Source organism: Anomaloglossus baeobatrachus, chromosome 6, assembly GCF_048569485.1.
Source record: "Anomaloglossus baeobatrachus isolate aAnoBae1 chromosome 6, aAnoBae1.hap1, whole genome shotgun sequence".
Taxonomy (NCBI): domain Eukaryota; kingdom Metazoa; phylum Chordata; class Amphibia; order Anura; family Aromobatidae; genus Anomaloglossus; species Anomaloglossus baeobatrachus.
The window spans coordinates 342,857,498-342,877,468 of record NC_134358.1 but is presented as its reverse complement, the minus strand read 5'-3'; the positions used below and the strand labels follow the sequence as shown (position 1 = coordinate 342,877,468).

The 19,971-nt window shown below is 43.2% G+C and overlaps 1 protein-coding gene across 14 annotated transcripts in view; it reads right to left on the bottom strand.

Moving 5' to 3' along the window:
- Positions 1–19,971, bottom strand: part of TRIO (trio Rho guanine nucleotide exchange factor) — a 3,493,742-nt gene that overhangs the window by 2,764,764 nt on the left and 709,007 nt on the right. The gene's annotated exons all lie outside the window — the stretch shown is intronic.

The following is a 19,971-nucleotide window of genomic DNA, read 5'->3' as shown; positions in this document are numbered from 1 at the left end:
TAAGGGGTTAATGGCCGCGGGTGGAAACAATTCCACCCGCGGCTAGCAGGCACACATGTCAGCTGTTGAAAACAGCTGATGTGTCCCGATCCACGCCGCCTGCCCGCGGCACGGGGCGGGGCTTAACAGGACACTATCCTGGACGGATAGATCCGTCCAAGGTCGTGAAGGGGTTAAGGGAACATTGGGGAAATTAAAACAGCCATAATGTGAAGGTGTGATAAGAAGGCAAATGATTCATCTAGAGGCATGGGGTGAAAAAAAAATAAATTATAAAATGTGGCGTTGTTGGGTATTCTTCGTGTGGGCTTGACAGGAGGAAAAGTGTGCTAAGTTGTTGGGGGAGTTATTTTAGAATAGAAGGAAGACGAAACATATTTAAGGGGGGGGGGGGAACAAGGGAAACAGGAGGAATAGTTAATTGCCAATAACCTGTTAATGGACATGGGGAATCCATACTTGCTATATTGTTTAATAAGATGTAATGCACATGAAAATTTGGAATAAAATTTGGTGTTTAAAGAAAAAAAAAGTTTGACCACAAAACAAAGATGTATCACTCTCAAAGCAATGCAATAACGCTAGTGACTAATGATGAGCAAACCCGAACTGTAAAATTTGGGGTCTGTACCAGATACGGAGTGTTCATGCATGGACCCCGAAAATGGACTTCTCAGGGAAATCCATGTAACTGTTTGGGTTCAGCTACCCGGATAATTGGAAAAAAAAAAGAAAATCAGGAATAAAGCGGGAGTGTTATACTTAAAGAGGATCCCGTGCAGCTTCCGGGTCCACTCATTAGCCCTCATACATATTCACTGATTCCCCCACCCACTGTCAGTCCCGGCATCTGTGATTGGTTGTAGCCAGAGTGCGCACCCATCCTGTGAGATGGCATCTGTGATTGGCTGGAATCACACCCGCTGTCTGCGTCCCTATAGTGGTGTAAAAATAAAAACAATTGGCGTAGGGTTAATTGGCATACGGTCCCTCCATATGGTGATGCCCAGTGTCAATAAAGCATATGGCAACAGGCTGCTGCCCCAACCGTGTGCTTATCTTTGGTCCCTCCTATTTTGATAAACACCTGAGTGTTTTTTGCTTCTTTTTTTAAAATGTTTAAATAAATAACTTTAAAAGTGGCGTGCGGTGTCCCCCAATTTTGATACCCAGCCAAGATAAAGCCAACAACTGGGGGCTGGTATTTTCAGACTGGGGAGGCCCTGAGTTTTTGACCCCATCCGCCCAGCCTAAAAATAGCAACCCAGAATTGTCACAATCATTAGATGTGACAATGCCAGCTCTGTACCTGGCTCATCCTTATTGCGCTGGTGCGGTGACAATCTGGGTAATTTAAGTGGCTAATGACAGCTCACAGCTGCCACTAAGCCCCAAATTAATAATGGGCAGGGATCTACAAGACCCCTCCTTTAACCTCTTAACCCCGACCGATTTTCCGTTTTTAATTTTTGTTTTTTGCTCCCCTTCTTCCGAGAAACATAATTTTTTTATTTTTCCATCAATCTTGCCATAGGAGGACTTTATTTTTGCAGGATGAGCAGTACTTTTAAATAAAGCCATGAATTTTACCATATAGTGTACTGGAAAATGGAAAAAATATTCCAAGTGCAGAAAAACTGCAAAAAAAGTGCAATTGCATGATTGTTTTGGGGGTATTTTATTCCCGTGTTCAGTATATGGTAAAACTGATGAATTGGTGTAATGCCTCCGGTCAGTACGAGTTTACAGATACCAAACATGTATAGGTTTACTTTAATCTAAAGGGTTAAGGCATCCTCAACAACCAAATTTTTTTTAAAATGAATGACGTGTCAACGATGGACGATTTGGTGAGTATTTTCCATTGTTAACGGCCGCTCGTTGGTGTCACACGCAACGAAATCGCTAACTATGCCGGATGTGTGTCACGGAATCCGTGACCCCGGCGATATATCGTTAGATACGTCTTTGCGTGTAATAGGGCCTTAAGTCTGAACTTTAAAGGGAAGGTGTCGCGGATTTCTATAATCCAAACAATGATGACTTGTAAGATAACGTGCAGTAATAATGTTATCTTGCTTTAAATAAAGAGGTCTTTCAGTTTTTATAATGCTGGAAAGCTGGCAATGGGGGCTGCCAATTTACATTCCAAGTTTTAGCATGACAGTGCAGGCTCAATTTACAGCACCTAATGGACATAGGCAATAGTAGTCTGATTCTGACCCCTTTAGTTCTATTACAACTGAAACGGTAACGCCTATGTGGGCTGCCCAAATCACAGCCGTGGGTGTGTTCAGCCGCCATTTTTCCATAGCCCACGCTTTCGGCTGGACTGCAATTTCCCCATACAGACAGGATCTGAAAGTCCAAGCAGTACCATCCTAACAGATCCTAGAACAAGTAACGTTACCGACAGCTGTAGTGGTGTGCAGCAGTGGATTACCATCTCCAATGACACCCCTCCCACCCCCCGCTCTACCCAGCCTCGCACTGCCCCCACCGCCGGAGTCCATGCAGCAGTGCTGTGTTTGTTTGTTTGTGTGCATTCAGAGCATATGAATACCAGCACCCCTCCGCCCCTCTGCCGCTGCTACTGTCTCCACTGACACCCACCCGCTCCCCCTCTAATCCTGTCCTATGTGATACTGTCTGCTGAGCAGTTTATCTAATCCTCTCCGGTGTGATACAGCAACTCAGCAGACAGTATCTAATAATATCCTGTGTGATACTGTCTTCTGAGTTGCTGTATCTAAACCTATCCTGTGTGATACTATCTGCTGAGCTGTGTATCTAATCCTCTCCTATATAATACTGTCTACTGAGCCATGTATCTAATCCTTTCCTATGTGATACTGCCTGCTGAGCCATGTATCTAATTCTCTACTATGTGATACTGTCTGCTGAGCTGTGTATCTAATTCTATCCTGTGTGATGCTTTCTGCTGAGTTATGTATCTAATCCTCTCCTGTGTGATACGGTCTGCTGAGCCGTGTATCGAATCCTATCCTGTGTGATATAGTCTGCTGAGCTGTGTATCTAATCCTATCCTGTGTGATACTCCTGCTGTCCTTGGTGACACTTTATACATTTCTGGTCACCAGCAAAATGGCTCCGCATTGTGATCCTAAATTTCATTCTCTGTTCCTTTGAAAGCACCCAGGTTGGGAGGGGGAGCTGTGATCAGGGCTGTGGAGTCGGTAAGCCAAACCTTTGACTCCGACTCCTCAATTTCCCTTGCACCGACTCCCACATATATTGCTTATAGTTACCGTATTTTTCGCTTTATAAGACGCACCGGAATATAAGACGCACCCCAAACTTAGACATAAAAAAGGTAAAAAAAAGAAAAATGGGGTCCGTCTTATACTCCGGTGTTCTCTTACCGGAGGGGGGCAGCAGTGGTGGTGAAGCGGGGTCACAGGAGGCACAGGTTGTGCTGGCAGGCGCGGCAGGTCAGTGGCAGCGGGGTCCGTGGTTGCAGGTGCCGTGGTTGCAGGCGCGGTGGCGTCCGCGGTGGCAGGATCCGTGGGGTCCGTGGTGGCGGCAGCAGCCGTGGCGTGTGAGCCGTGCAGCAGGCCGGTGCAGTGAGTGTCCGCGGTCCCGGTTCAGTGGTGGCAGCGGCGGCGGCAACTGCTCAGTGGTGGCAGCGGCAGGGACTGCTCAGTGGTGGCAGCGGCAGGGACTGCTCAGTGGTGGCGTGTGTCCGCGGTCCCGGTTCAGTGGTGGCAGCGGCGGCGGCGGCTCAGTGGTGGGAGCGGCGGCAACTGCTCAGTGGTGGCAGCGGCAGGGACTGCTCAGTGGTGGCGTGTGTCCGCGGTCCCGGTTCAGTGGTGGCAGCGGCGGCTCAGTAGTGGGAGCGGCGGCGACGGCTCAGTGGTGGAGTGTGTCCGCGGTCCCGATTCAAGTAATGGCGCCCGGAGCGACGCATGCGCAGATGGAGCTCTCATCCAAGGGCTCCATCTGCGCACGCGCTGACTCCCGGAGCAGCGCGTGCGCAGATGGAGCTCTCATCCAAGAGCTCCACCGGCGCCATCATTTGAAAGTGGGACCGCGGACAACTGGTAAGCTGCACAGCCGCCCGCCCCGCATGCACAGAGTGGCAGCCAGCAGGCTGCCCGCCCACCCCGCGTACAAGCCGCCGGGTACCTGTGCTTGCGTGCGGTGGCAGCCGGGTACCCATGGCTGTGTGCGGGCGGCAGATGGGTGACTGTGTGAGGGCGGCAGCCGAGTACCTGCACGGGCACCCGACTGCCGCTCGCACACAGCACCCGGCTGCCGCCCGCACACAGCCATGGGTACCCGTCTGCCACCGCATGCAAGCACAGGTACCTGGCTGCCGACCCCACACAGCACCCGCTGCCGCCCGTACACAGCCACGGGTACCCGGCTGCCGCTGCATGCAAGTACAGGTACCCGGCCGCTTGCATGCAGCCACAGGCACCCGCCCGATCGCTTCAGACAGGACCCCCCCCCCCCCGCTACCGCTTTATAAGACGCACCCCCCATTTTCCTCCCAAAATTTGGGGAGGAAAAGTGCGTCTTATAAAGCGAAAAATACGGTAAGTGAAAAATTGATTGTAGTGCAATGTGAACATCAGACATTTAATCATTTTTATGATACAATAATCAAGATATTTAGATAGAACATAAACTATATTTATTGGAATACAACTTTAGAACACAAAAAACTGTAATAAATTGTAAATATGTTATACAATATGTAATATACAGTAGATTAGATATATCTTGTATGTGCATGTATAATATATATATATATATATATATATATATACATATAAATATATATATACATACATATATATATATATATATATATATATATACACACACTTTATATATATATACATACATATATATATATATATATATATATATATATAAATAAAATTGCATATTGTATTACATATTTACAATGTTTTTATTGAAAACTGGTTTTGCCACTTACATAGTTCATTATATAGTTTTATATATATATATCTCTACTATGTAATACACTATGCAAGTGGCAAGAAGCAGTTTTCAACAAAAACATACTAAATAACATTTGTGCAGTATATGAATTTGTTGTAAGAAATAGAATTGCCTCCATCAGATCCTCCTTCGCAGATGACCTCAAATCTGACCAATAATTTTAAGGCTAGAGAACAACCTCTCTGCAATAACTTGGATTGGAGGCATAGCCGTAACCACATGGGCAACATTTCTCACAATTTCCGGGTATAAAGGAATTGCCTCATGCAGTCAGTTTTGATGAATGGTTGAATTTTTCTATTTCTTTGAGAGCAAGTGAAACATTTTACTGAAATCTGGCCAATCTGCTGCTATAGCAGACAGAGTGAAATGTTTTTCCTTGCGGCAACACTTTGCTGCTCCATGTCATCCAAATACTTGTCAACGTTAAACTCCTCATCTAATGAGGATGAAGATAGGGCAGCAGTAGCACTGTCAGGACCCAAGTCCTCTTGCACCTGGCAGTCCTGTAGCCGCTCATCTTACTGCCAAACTCACTCAAAGCTTCTTTTCCTTTAGTAAGCTGTTGATGATCAAGCAGTATACGATGACTTGGGTCCACATAAACAGCTGCCAGAAGAATTTTATTTTCCAATAGCTTTGTCTCTCTCCGTTTTAATGAAGCAGAAATGCCATCTGCGATTAAACCTCCTCTTTGGGACAAGCAAAATAGCAAGTTCTTCCACTCCCTCATGAAAATGCAAGGAGTTAAATCCTCAGCTTGTAATTTTTTATTCACGGTAAATGGGTGATTAAGCAATTCCTTCAATTTAGCCACCTGTGTCCATTGACCTTCGTTTAAGGTTACTTGAGAGTTCTCCATATCTATAAGAAACGATTTTAGTGCAAGCAATCGCTCAGTCATTAAATAAGTGCTGCCTAGCCGAGTGGCTTGATCAACAATTGCCCCTTTCCCGGCAAGTCTCTTTAAGATGGAATCAATTTTAGGGGTTCTGGCGGCAATAACCAACTTCCTCACTTTTCCAATCAGATTTCCAGCATGTCCGCTTAGTATCACACATCCGGCTTTTCGCCAATTTGGCGGATGTGGCGCACGCCAGTACAGTACGATACAGTACAGTGGCAGTGCCACAACTTCCGAGTCACATGCTCCGGTCACATGAAAGCATGTGACCGTCGTTTGTTGCGCTGCCACTCTACTGTATACACTGTACTGGAGTGCGCCGCATCCGCCAAACCGGCAAAAAGACGGATATGTGAAATTGGGGTCCCTCTTGCAGACTCTCTCTTATTGCCAGCTGCAGCGTGTGCACAACACAGCACATGTGATGAATATGAAAGTGTTTTGAAGCAGCTTCAACAAGATCATCTAATCCTAAAGTATAATTTTGCTGTTCTTCTCTTGTAATATCTGTTTGTTCCTCAGTTACATGAGCAGCACTGTGGCCTTCCATCTCATACTAAATCCTAAATTTTCTTCTAGCTGTTCATTACTCTCATTTATCAGTTTAATTGTACTTATGTTTGAAGCATTGTTCGTTACAATGGCAAAAAACTGTTCTTTTTTGCATTCCTAGTCTTGCAGAACATTTTCCACTAAGGCCTGGAGAAACTGGCTGGTGTGATGAGCTTTACTATCTTTTACTGGCAGTGTCTTACTAACAATTTATTTCTTGTCACAAGCATATCGAACATTGATGGCAAAATAATTAAGTGAAATGCAGTGACTCTGGGCATGCCAGCCAAGGCAATGGGTGAAAAGATAGGACATTCAGACACAGCGTTTTGTGAGGATCCTCACAAAGTATGAGTATGAGTATGTCAGTTTGTGGTGTTTTCTAATCTGCTTTTGCTATTGAAAGCATTATTTATGAGCTCAAAAACCTTTCAGGTGATGCAGTTTTTTAAAAAGCTGATCTGTTTTTGCAGCTGAAAAACGTATCCTCAAAAAACGCAGCAAAAACTCTGTGTGTGAATGTAGCCTTAAGGGCCCGTTACACACGTCGATTTATCATGCGATCGCATGTGCGATTGCACCCGCCCCCATCGTTTGTGCGTTACAGGCAATTTGTTGCCCGTGTCGCACAAAGTCGGTAACCCCCGTCACACGTGCTTACCTCCCGGACAACGTTGCTGTGGGCGGCGAACATACTCTTCCTGAAGGGAGAGGGACGTTTGGCGTCACAGCGACGTCACACAGCAACCGGCCAATAGAAGCGGAGGGGCGGAGATGAGCGGGACATAACATCCCGCCCATCTCCTTCCTTCCGCATTGCCGGCGGGACACAGGTAAGCTGTGTTCATCGTTCCCGGGGTGTCACATGGAGCGATGTGTGCTGCCTCGGGAACGATGAACAACCGGCAAAGAGAAGGTGGGACAATATGAAAATGAACAACGTGTTAACGAGCAACGATAAGGTGAGTATTTTTGCTCATTCACAGTCGTTCAATGGTGTCACACGGTACGACATCTCTAACGATGCCGAATGTGCGTCACTAACTGTGACCACGCCGACATATTGTTAGCTAGATCGTCCCGTGTAACGGGGCCTTTAGATCAGGAATAGAACAGACATTTATAGGACATTTATAATAAGTTTTCCAAATTCCTATGAAAAAATTTTCATCACAATCTGCATTGCACTACTGTCCCCAATTTTTTTTATATATTTTAGGAGTCGGAGTTGGTGCATTTTATACCGACTCCACAGCCCTGGCTGTGACGTCACACACAGGAGAGCAGACAGCCCACTTTACTACAGCTGTAATCCAGGCTGTTTCTACAGTGGGATTTCTGGAGAATTTCAGCAGCTGCTCCCCCTAGTGTTTAACAGTGGAAAATATCAAACTTTTTATTTATTTTATTTTTTTTTTTATATATATATATATATATATATATATATTTTGCTCAATTAACAACAAATAACAATATTTAAAGAAAACATTAATACTTCACATTTTTTCAGGTATTGAAATTTTTTTTTTGATCGACACCTTCCCTTTAAGGATAACCAAAATGACAGCAATATCAGCACATCTAGGATTGTCACAGCAACCTACCTAAACCTCGCAATCGCGTCTCAGCTGGCTGATCAAAGCTGGTGCGAGCAATTTAAATACCGATGTCAGAGATTGACAACAGTGTTTAAATGGTTACCAGCTGTGGATGGAAGTCAGCTCTAGTCGTAGCTAATGCCAGCGATGCCTTTAGAGACTTTGTTGCAAACTTTATGTTAAACTCAGCTACATTGCTTCCTTTAGATCGTTGGTTCCAAAAATAGGAGTACCAACATATACAAAATTTCTATGAGCAGGTAGAAGCTCTGCTTGATATTTTTGTTAAAAGACATATATACTAAAAGAAAAATGAATATTCAGCCAAAACATCAAATATAAGGGAAAAAGTGTTAAAAATATGTAAAAAAAATGCAATCAGAAAAGATTTATATTGTGCAGTGTGGTGTGGACACAGAGAAAATGCAGATACAAAACAGCATTTACACTACATGTGAACTCTGTCTCAGTGTAACATTCATACTAAAAGAAATCTGTTAATAGGATCAACCTACCTAAAGGCCCCATTACACGCAACGACATCGCTAACGAGATGTCTCTGGGGTAACGGAATTCATGACGCACATCCGCCCTCGTTAGCGACGTCGTTGCGAGTGACACTTACGAGCAACCGCTAACGATCCGAAAAGTGCCTAAAATCGTTGGTTGTTGACATGTCGTTCGTTTCCAAAAAATCGTTGCTCGTTTGGTACACAGGTAGTTCGTCGTTTTTGAGGCAGCACACATTTCTACGTGACACCCCTGGAACGACGAACAAGTGTTCCTGCGTCCTGCGGCAACGAGGTGTGAGTGACGTTCATGCGGCTGCTCTCCGCCCCTCTGCTTCTATTGGTGGCCTGCTGTGTGATGACGCTGTGACGCCGCACAAACCGCCCCTTAAATAGTTTGTTTGGCGGCCATAGCGACGTCGTTAGGAAGGTAAGCTGGTGTGACGCATACTGGCGATATTGTTCGCCACGGGCAGCAATTTGCCCGTGACGCACAAACGACTTGGGCAGGTGCCATCGCTAGAAACATTGCTAGCGATGTCGCTGCGTGTAAAGCAGCCTTAAGATGTCTATATGGTAATTCAGGTTATAGAAAGTTTTCTTATATGCAAAGAAACTTAAGATTTATGAGCAGGATACAATTGTCAGACATGAAATGACTGACAATTTGGTCTCAAAATCACTGCTCTGCTGTGAGATCAGAACTACAGAATTGAAGTTTGTCTCATTACAAAAACACATTTGCAGGAGAACTTTTCCTCAGCTTTGCTGCAGAGCTGTACCTGGTTATAAGGGTATGTTTACACTAGCGTACAAATACCACAATTGCAATGTAAGAAAAAAAATGTATTGCACTTGGACCAACTGTTATTCTATGAGGCAGTGAAGATTTGCAATATTTTTTTCAGCTGTATTCGGCTTGAGGGAAAAAAATATTGCAACATGCTGTGAATGGCAGGGTGAATCGAACAAATTTCACCAACGCAAGTCTATAAGTGCGAGAAAAAAAAAAAGGATGCCAGACAGACTTTCCAAGTGATATTTTTTTTTAAAGGATACACTACCCTTCTGTAACACAGACAGGGCCGCCATCAGGGCAATACTACTGTGACTGGTGTAGGGGGCCCGGTGAAGAGAGGGGGCCCGGGGTAATTACTTACCTTTATTAAGCCCCCGAGAAGGATGGGCCCCTCCTCTTCCCCTGGCCCCAGTCACAGCAGCAGCAGAGGGGCCCGGCGGTGTCGCTTTACTTCCTTACATGCCCAATTTGTATGCGACGGGGCGAAGCATGCAAATTAGCCATGTGGTTGAGTGGAGGCAGGATGATTAGAGCAGAGCAGGGCGCCAGGACGTCATCGCTGGGCTTTGCAGCAGTGTGGTGAGGTCATTAGTCTGCAACCTCATTACACTCCTGCAAGTAACAGCGGCAGAGGTGGTAAAGACGCGCCAGCCAGCGAGACAGGTAAGCGCTGTGAGTTGAAGATAATCGCCGGGTGGGGTTGGGTGTGGCCCGCTCTCCGATCTCTGACCTGGGGGTCCGCTCGTTGAAGTCAGCCCAGGGGGGGGGGGGCGCTGATCTTATATAGACATATAGTCTGTCTGTCTATACAGTCTGTCTGTCTATACCATGGGTCCCCAATTCCAGTCCTCAAGGGCCGCCAACAGTGCATGTTTTCAGGATTTCCTTAATTTTTCATGTCAGTATTCACACAGCAGTTTCTGCTATTCCATGTATTCCCCTTCCATAGTCACTGGTGTGCATACCTTATCTCCCCATAGTGATGTTTTTTTAGGTTTTTGCACCCAGTTCATACATAGAATGGAGTTCCAAACGTTATTTCTTATTTGTTAGTTGTTTTTCGTTTGGGAACCCTCCCCATACACACCTATTGCCAATCCACATCGTATATATAGCCTGGGTCTCAGCTTCCCATACACGGTAAGTTTTTTAACTGCATGAGAGGACACACACAAGCTAGGGACCCCAACGTAGAGAAATACTTTGGCGTAGTGTTGGGGCTCTATTGCATTGATCAATTCAGTAGCTAAATTTCTCTTTGTTCATATGTTCATGGCAGTAATGCAGGTTCCATTTTTCACATTTCATCCTTACATATAGCTATTGAATTTTTCATGTCAGTATTCACACAGCAGTTTCTGCTATTGCATATATTCCCCTTCCATAGTCACTGGTGTGCATACCTTATCTCCCCATAGTGATGTTTTTTTAGGTTTTTGCACCCAGTTCAGACATAGAATGGAGTTCCAAACGTTATTTCTTATTTGTTAGTTGTTTTTCGTTTGGGAACCCTCCCCATACACACCTATTGCCAATCCACATCGTATATATAGCCTGGGTCTCAGCTTCCCATACACGGTAAGTTTTTTAACTGCATGAGAGGACACACACAAGCTAGGGACCCCAACGTAGAGAAATACTTTGGCGTAGTGTTGGGGCTCTATTGCATTGATCAATTCAGTAGCTAAATTTCTCTTTGTTCATATGTTCATGGCAGTAATGCAGGTTCCATTTTTCACATTTCATCCTTACATATAGCTATTGAATTGTTCATGTCAGTATTCACACAGCAGTTTCTGCTATTCCATGTATTCCCCTTCCATAGTCACTGGTGTGCATACCTTATCTCCCCATAGTGTCTGTCTATACAGTCTGCCTGTCTGTCTATACAGTCTGCCTGTCTGTCTATACAGTCTGCCTGTCTGTCTATACAGTCTGCCTGTCTGTCTATACAGTCTGCCTGTCTGTCTATACAGTCTGCCTGTCTGTCTATACAGTCTGTCTGTCTATACAGTCTGTCTGTCTATACAGTCTGTCTGTCTATACAGTTTGTCTGTCTATACAGTCTGCCTGTCTGTCTATACAGTCTGCCTGTCTGTCTATACAGTCTGCCTGTCTGTCTATACAGTCTGTCTGTCTGTCTATACAGTCTGTCTGTGTGTATACAGTCTGTCTGTGTATACAGTCAGTCTGTGTATACAGTCAGTCTGTGTATACAGTCAGTCTGTGTATACAGTCAGTCTGTCTGTGTATACAGTCAGTCTGTCTGTGTATACAGTCAGTCTGTCTGTGTATACAGTCAGTCTGTGTATACAGTCAGTCTGTGTATACAGTCAGTCTGTGTATACAGTCAGTCTGTGTATACAGTCAGTCTGTGTATACAGTCTGTGTATACAGTCTGTGTATACAGTCTGTCTGTGTATACAGTCAGTCTGTGTATACAGTCAGTCTGTGTATACAGTCAGTCTGTGTATACAGTCAGTCTGTGTATACAGTCAGTCTGTCTATACAGTCAGTCTGTGTATACAGTCAGTCTGTCTGTGTATACAGTCTGTCTGTGTATACAGTCAGTCTGTGTATACAGTCAGTCTGTGTATACAGTCAGTCTGTGTATACAGTCAGTCTGTCTGTGTATACAGTCAGTCTGTCTGTGTATACAGTCAGTCTGTCTGTGTATACAGTCAGTCTGTCTGTGTATACAGTCAGTCTGTCTGTGTATACAGTCAGTCTGTGTATACAGTCAGTCTGTGTATACAGTCAGTCTGTGTATACAGTCAGTCTGTGTGTATACAGTCAGTCTGTGTGTATACAGTCAGTCTGTGTATACAGTCAGTCTGTGTATACAGTCTGTGTATACAGTCTGTGTATACAGTCAGTCTGTGTATACAGTCAGTCTGTGTATACAGTCAGTCTGTGTATACAGTCAGTCTGTCTGTGTATACAGTCAGTCTGTCTGTGTATACAGTCTGTCTGTGTATACAGTCAGTGTGTATACAGTCAGTGTGTATACAGTCAGTGTGTATACAGTCAGTCTGTGTATACAGTCATTACATTAAGGAATAACGTTTGGAACTCCATTCTATGTCTGAACTGGGTGCAAAAAACCTAAAAAAACATCACTATGGGGAGATAAGGTATGCACACCAGTGACTATGGAAGGGGAATACATGGAATAGCAGAAACTGCTGTGTGAATACTGACATAAAAAATTCAATAGCTATTTGTTAGAATGAAATGTGAAAAATGGAACCTGCATTACTGCCATGAATATATGAATAAAGAGAAATTTAGCTACTGAATTGATCAATGCAGAAGAGCCCCAACACTACGCCAAAGTATTTCTCTACGTTGGGGTCCCTAGCTTGTGTGTGTCCTCTCATGCACTTAAAAAACTTACCGTGTATGGGACGCTGAGACCCAGGCTATATATGCGTATAATGTGGATTGGCAATAGGTGTGTATGGGGAGGGTTCACAAACGAAAAACTACTAACATTAAGGAATAACGTTTGGAACTCCATTCTATGTCTGAACTGGGTGCAAAAAACCTAAAAAAACATCACTATGGGGAGATAAGGTATGCACACCAGTGACTATGGAAGGGGAAAACATGGAATAGCAGAAACTGCTGTGTGAATACTGACATAAAAAATTCAATAGCTATTTGTTAGAATGAAATGTGAAAAATGGAACCTGCATTACTGCCATGAATATATGAATAAAGAGAAATTTAGCTACTGAATTGATCAATGCAGAAGAGCCCCAACACTACGCCAAAGTATTTCTCTACGTTGGGGTCCCTAGCTTGTGTGTGTCCTCTCATGCAGTTAAAAAACTTACCATGTATGGGACGCTGAGACCCAGGCTATATATGCGTATAATGTGGATTGGCAATAGGTGTGTATGGGGAGGGTTCACAAACGAAAAACTACTAACATTAAGGAATAACGTTTGGAACTCCATTCTATGTCTGAACTGGGTGCAAAAAACCTAAAAAAACATCACTATGGGGAGATAAGGTATGCACACCAGTGACTATGGAAGGGGAATACATGGAATAGCAGAAACTGCTGTGTGAATACTGACATAAAAAATTCAATAGCTATTTGTTAGAATGAAATGTGAAAAATGGAACCTGCATTACTGCCATGAATATATGAATAAAGAGAAATTTAGCTACTGAATTGATCAATGCAGAAGAGCCCCAACACTACGCCAAAGTATTTCTCTACGTTGGGGTCCCTAGCTTGTGTGTGTCCTCTCATGCAGTTAAAAAACTTACCGTGTATGGGACGCTGAGACCCAGGCTATATATGCGTATAATGTGGATTGGCAATAGGTGTGTATGGGGAGGGTTCACAAACGAAAAACTACTAACATTAAGGAATAACGTTTGGAACTCCATTCTATGTCTGAACTGGGTGCAAAAAACCTAAAAAAACATCACTATGGGGAGATAAGGTATGCACACCAGTGACTATGGAAGGGGAATACATGGAATAGCAGAAACTGCTGTGTGAATACTGACATAAAAAATTCAATAGCTATTTGTTAGAATGAAATGTGAAAAATGGAACCTGCATTACTGCCATGAATATATGAATAAAGAGAAATTTAGCTACTGAATTGATCAATGCATTGCATTAATGTTAGTAGTTTTTCGTTTGTGAACCCTCCCCATACACACCTATTGCCAATCCACATTATACGCATATATAGCCTGGGTCTCAGCGTCCCATACACGGTAAGTTTTTTAACTGCATGAGAGGACACACACAAGCTAGGGACCCCAACGTAGAGAAATACTTTGGCGTAGTGTTGGGGCTCTTCTGCATTGATCAATTCAGTAGCTAAATTTCTCTTTATTCATATATTCATGGCAGTAATGCAGGTTCCATTTTTCACATTTCATTCTAACAAATAGCTATTGAATTTTTTATGTCAGTATTCACACAGCAGTTTCTGCTATTCCATGTATTCCCCTTCCATAGTCACTGGTGTGCATACCTTATCTCCCCATAGTGATGTTTTTTTAGGTTTTTTGCACCCAGTTCAGACATAGAATGGAGTTCCAAACGTTATTCCTTAATGTTAGTAGTTTTTCGTTTGTGAACCCTCCCCATACACACCTATTGCCAATCCACATTATACGCATATATAGCCTGGGTCTCAGCGTCCCATACACGGTAAGTTTTTTAACTGCATGAGAGGACACACACAAGCTAGGGACCCCAACGTAGAGAAATACTTTGGCGTAGTGTTGGGGCTCTTCTGCATTGATCAATTCAGTAGCTAAATTTCTCTTTATTCATATATTCATGGCAGTAATGCAGGTTCCATTTTTCACATTTCATTCTAACAAATAGCTATTGAATTTTTTATGTCAGTATTCACACAGCAGTTTCTGCTATTCCATGTATTCCCCTTCCATAGTCACTGGTGTGCATACCTTATCTCCCCATAGTGATGTTTTTTTAGGTTTTTTGCACCCAGTTCAGACATAGAATGGAGTTCCAAACGTTATTCCTTAATGTTAGTAGTTTTTCGTTTGTGAACCCTCCCCATACACACCTATTGCCAATCCACATTATACGCATATATAGCCTGGGTCTCAGCGTCCCATACACGGTAAGTTTTTTAACTGCATGAGAGGACACACACAAGCTAGGGACCCCAACGTAGAGAAATACTTTGGCGTAGTGTTGGGGCTCTTCTGCATTGATCAATTCAGTAGCTAAATTTCTCTTTATTCATATATTCATGGCAGTAATGCAGGTTCCATTTTTCACATTTCATTCTAACAAATAGCTATTGAATTTTTTATGTCAGTATTCACACAGCAGTTTCTGCTATTCCATGTATTCCCCTTCCATAGTCACTGCTGTGTATACAGTCAGTCTGTGTATACAGTCAGTCTGTGTATACAGTCAGTCTGTGTATACAGTCAGTGTATACAGTCAGTCTGTGTATACAGTCAGTCTGTGTATACAGTCAGTCTGTGTATACAGTCAGTCTGTATACAGTCAGTCTGTATACAGTCAGTCTGTGTATACAGTCAGTCTGTGTATACAGTCTGTGTGTGTATACAGTCTGTGTGTGTATACAGTCTGTGTGTGTATACAGTCTGTGTGTGTATACAGTCTGTATGTGTATATAGTCTGTGTATATAGTCTGTGTGTATACAGTCTGTCTGTGTGTATACAGTCTGTCTGTGTGTATACAGTCTGTCTGTGTGTATACAGTCTGTCTGTGTGTATACAGTCTGTCTGTGTGTATACAGTCAGCGTAAACAGTCAGTCTGTCTGTGTATACAGTCAGTCTGTGTATACAGTCAGTCTGTGTATACAGTCTGCCTGTCTATACAGTCTGCCTGTCTATACAGTCTGCCTGTCTATACAGTCTGCCTGTCTATACAGTCTGTCTGTCTGTCTGTACAGTCTGTCTGTCTGTCTGTACAGTCTGTCTATACAGTCTGTCTGTCTGTCTATACAGTCTGTCTGTCTGTCTATACAGTCTGTCTGTCTGTCTATACAGTCTGTCTGTCTGTCTATACAGTCTGTCTGTCTGTCTATACAGTCTGTCTGTCTGTCTATACAGTCTGTCTGTCTGTCTATACAGTCTGTCTGTCTGTCTATACAGTCTGTCTGTCTGTCTATACAGTCTGTCTGTCTGTCTATACAGTCTGTCTGTCTGTCTATACAGTCTGTCTGTCTGTCTATACAGTCTGTCTGTCTATACAGTCTGTCTGTCTATACAGTCTGTCTGTCTGTCTATACCATGGGTCCCCAATTCCAGTCCTCAAGGGCCGCCAACAGTGCATGTTTTCAGGATTTCCTTAGTATTGCACATGTGATAATTTAATCACCTGCACGGTTGATGATTCCAACACCCATGCAATGCTAAGGAAATCCTGAAAACATGCATTGTTGGCGGCCCTCGAGGACTGGAGTTGGGGAACCCTGGTCTATATAGTCTGTCTGTCTAGACAGTCTGTCTGTCTGTCTAGACAGTCTGTCTGTCTGTCTAGACAGTCTGTCTGTCTGTCTAGACAGTCTGTCTGTCTGTCTAGACAGTCTGTCTGTCTGTCTAGACAGTCTGTCTGTCTGTCTAGACAGTCTGTCTGTCTGTCTAGACAGTCTGTCTGTCTGTCTAGACAGTCTGCCTGTCTATACAGTCTGCCTGTCTATACAGTCTGCCTGTCTATACAGTCTGCCTGTCTATACAGTCTGCCTGTCTATACAGTCTGCCTGTCTGTCTATACAGTCTGCCTGTCTGTCTATACAGTCTGCCTGTCTGTGTGTATACAGCCTGTCTGTCTGTGTGTATACAGTCTGTCTGTCTATACAGTCTGTCTGTCTATACAGTTGTCTGTCTATACAGTTGTCTGTCTATACAGTTGTCTGTCTATACAGTTGTCTGTCTATACAGTTGTCTGTCTATACAGTTGTCTGTCTATACAGTTGTCTGTCTATACAGTTGTCTGTCTATACAGTTGTCTGTCTATACAGTTGTCTGTCTATACAGTTGTCTGTCTATACAGTTGTCTGTCTATACAGTTGTCTGTCTATACAGTTGTCTGTCTATACAGTTGTCTGTCTATACAGTTGTCTGTCTATACAGTTGTCTGTCTATACAGTTGTCTGTCTATACAGTTGTCTGTCTATACAGTTGTCTGTCTATACAGTTGTCTGTCTATACAGTTGTCTGTCTATACAGTTGTCTGTCTATACAGTTGTCTGTCTATACAGTTGTCTGTCTATACAGTTGTCTGTCTATACAGTCTGCCTGTCTATACAGTCTGCCTGTCTGTCTATACAGTCTGCCTGTCTGTCTATACAGTCTGCCTGTCTGTCTATACAGTCTGCCTGTCTGTCTATACAGTCTGCCTGTCTGTGTGTATACAGTCTGTCTGTCTGTGTGTATACAGTCTGTCTGTCTATACAGTCAGTCTCCAAAAATACAAAATTATCCCCGGCACTCCAAGAGAAAAAAGAAACAATGTCTGGGTATTTTTGATGTTTTTTATTGTGAATAGTCTTATCTCCCGCACACCATTTCATGCTGTTTGACAGGTAGTGAATGGAGTATAACCAATTTTAGAGACACGTCTCTCTATTCACTGATGTGTTCATTCGAGAATTTCTCCATTAGGTCCTCTGCTCACTAACAAGATTGGCATGGCACCTATACAGTAGCCAATTATTGGACAGGTACCTTGTCTTAACTTCTCATATACACTTATCTTTACCTTCAGCCTGATCTCACCATCTTTTCCTTTCTCCTTCCCCCCCTTCCCTAACCCAACCCTTCCCCCTCCCCCTCCCCACCCCCCCCCCTCCTTCTTCTACTCCTCTTCTCCGTTCATGCTTTACTCACTTACTTTATTTCGCTCTCTTTTTTCTACAACCAGTCACGACATACGACTTTCTACCTCGGTGGAATACCACTACATGATTACCCCATAGACTATTGACTGGCTGATCCCGATTGTCTATTATTCAGTCACAGGTATTCACATATTACTTATTCACCGATCACAGTCAAGAATCACTGCATAGGTTTCCTTTGTTAATGATTCTTTCTTTCACCTAGCGCTCATACGCACCTGATAAGTTCCTCTTCATATGAGTGGTGACTCGTATTGCTCCCTCCCTCGAGTAGTATGCACATACCGATTTCTCTGCTTCATAGGTACGTCTACCTGTTAGTCTCTTCTGACACTTACATGATAAGTTTCCAGTTGGTAAACAATTACTTCGGATGTTGTTCTTTCTTCTTGGGTGTATACAGATGTTATTATCTTATATATATCTTTGACTCTGTACCTTACCATTGTAACGTATACTCCTTTTGTGTACAATGTATATAAATAACCGGAGCTGTGTCTCCTGGTAATTTTTCTCCTGTATTATGTATTAATTTCTGTTTTTTTTATGTTCTTTTTCTATAGTCTGATTAATTCTCTTGATAAAGGTCAAGGTATGACCGAAACGTCGAGATAAGACTATTCACAATAAAAAACATCAAAAATAAAAAATGAGATAAGACTATTCACAATAAAAAACATCAAAAATACCCAGACATTGTTTCTTTTTTCTCTTGGAGTGCCGGGGATAATTTTGTATTTTTGGAGTATTGACTGTTTCCCTAGAGCACCCGCATTCATAGTGAGCCAGGTCTATACGAATTATTATACAGTCAGTCTGTCTGTCTATACAGTCAGTCTGTCTATACAGTATGTCTGTCTGTCTATACAGTATGTCTGTCTGTCTATACAGTATGTCTGTCTGTCTATACAGTATGTCTGTCTGTCTATACAGTATGTCTGTCTATACAGTCTGTCTGTCTGTCTATACAGTCTGTGTATACAGTCTGTGTATACAGTCTGTGTATACAGTCTGTGTATACAGTCAGCGTATACAGTCAGCGTATACAGTCAGTCTGTGTATAGTCAGCGTATACAGTCAGTCTGTGTATAGTCAGCGTATACAGTCAGTCTGTCTGTCTATACAGTCTGTCCGTGTATACAGTCTGTGTGTGTATACAGTCTGTGTGTGTATACAGTCTGTGTGTGTATACAGTCTGTGTGTATACAGTCTGTGTGTGTATACAGTCTGTGTGTGTATACAGTCTGTGTGTGTATACAGTCTGTGTGTGTATACAGTCTGTGTGTGTGTATACAGTCTGTGTGTGTGTATACAGTCTGTGTGTGTGTATACAGTCTGTCTGTGTGTGTATACAGTCTGTCTGTGTGTATACAGTCTGTGTGTATACAGTCTGTGTGTATGTAAGGTAATGATGTAAACCACCGCAGCGGTACCGCAATTAATAAAGGACTTTATGGTAAATTCTCGATCATTTGCACAAGATTTGAATTTGGTGGTATTAAACATGATCTTGCATTACAGTCTGTCTGTGTGTATACAGTCTGTCTGTGTGTATACAGTCTGTCTGTGTGTGTATACAGTCTGTCTGTGTGTGTATACAGTCTGTCTGTCTGTGTATACAGTCTGTCTGTCTGTGTATACAGTCTGTCTGTCTGTGTATACAGTCTGTCTGTCTGTGTATACAGTCTGTCTGTCTGTGTATACAGTCTGTCTGTCTGTGTATACAGTCTGTCTGTCTGTGTATACAGTCTGTCTGTCTGTGTATACAGTCAGTCTGTCTGTGTATACAGTCAGTCTGTCTGTGTATACAGTCAGTCTGTGTATACAGTCAGTCTGTGTATACAGTCTGTGTGTATATAGTCTGTGTGTATACAGTCAGTCTGTGTATACAGTCAGTCTGTGTATACAGTCAGTCTGTGTATACAGTCAGTCTGTGTATACAGTCTGCCTGTGTATACAGTCTGCCTGTCTATACAGTCTGCCTGTCTATACAGTCTGCCTGTCTATACAGTCTGCCTGTCTATACAGTCTGCCTGTCTATACAGTCTGCCTGTCTATACAGTCTGCCTGTCTGTCTATACAGTCTGTCTGTCTATACAGTCTGTCTGTCTGTCTATACAGTCTGTCTGTCTGTCTATACAGTCTGTCTGTCTGTCTATACAGTCTGTCTGTCTGTCTATACAGTCTGTCTGTCTGTCTATACAGTCTGCCTGTCTATACAGTCTGCCTGT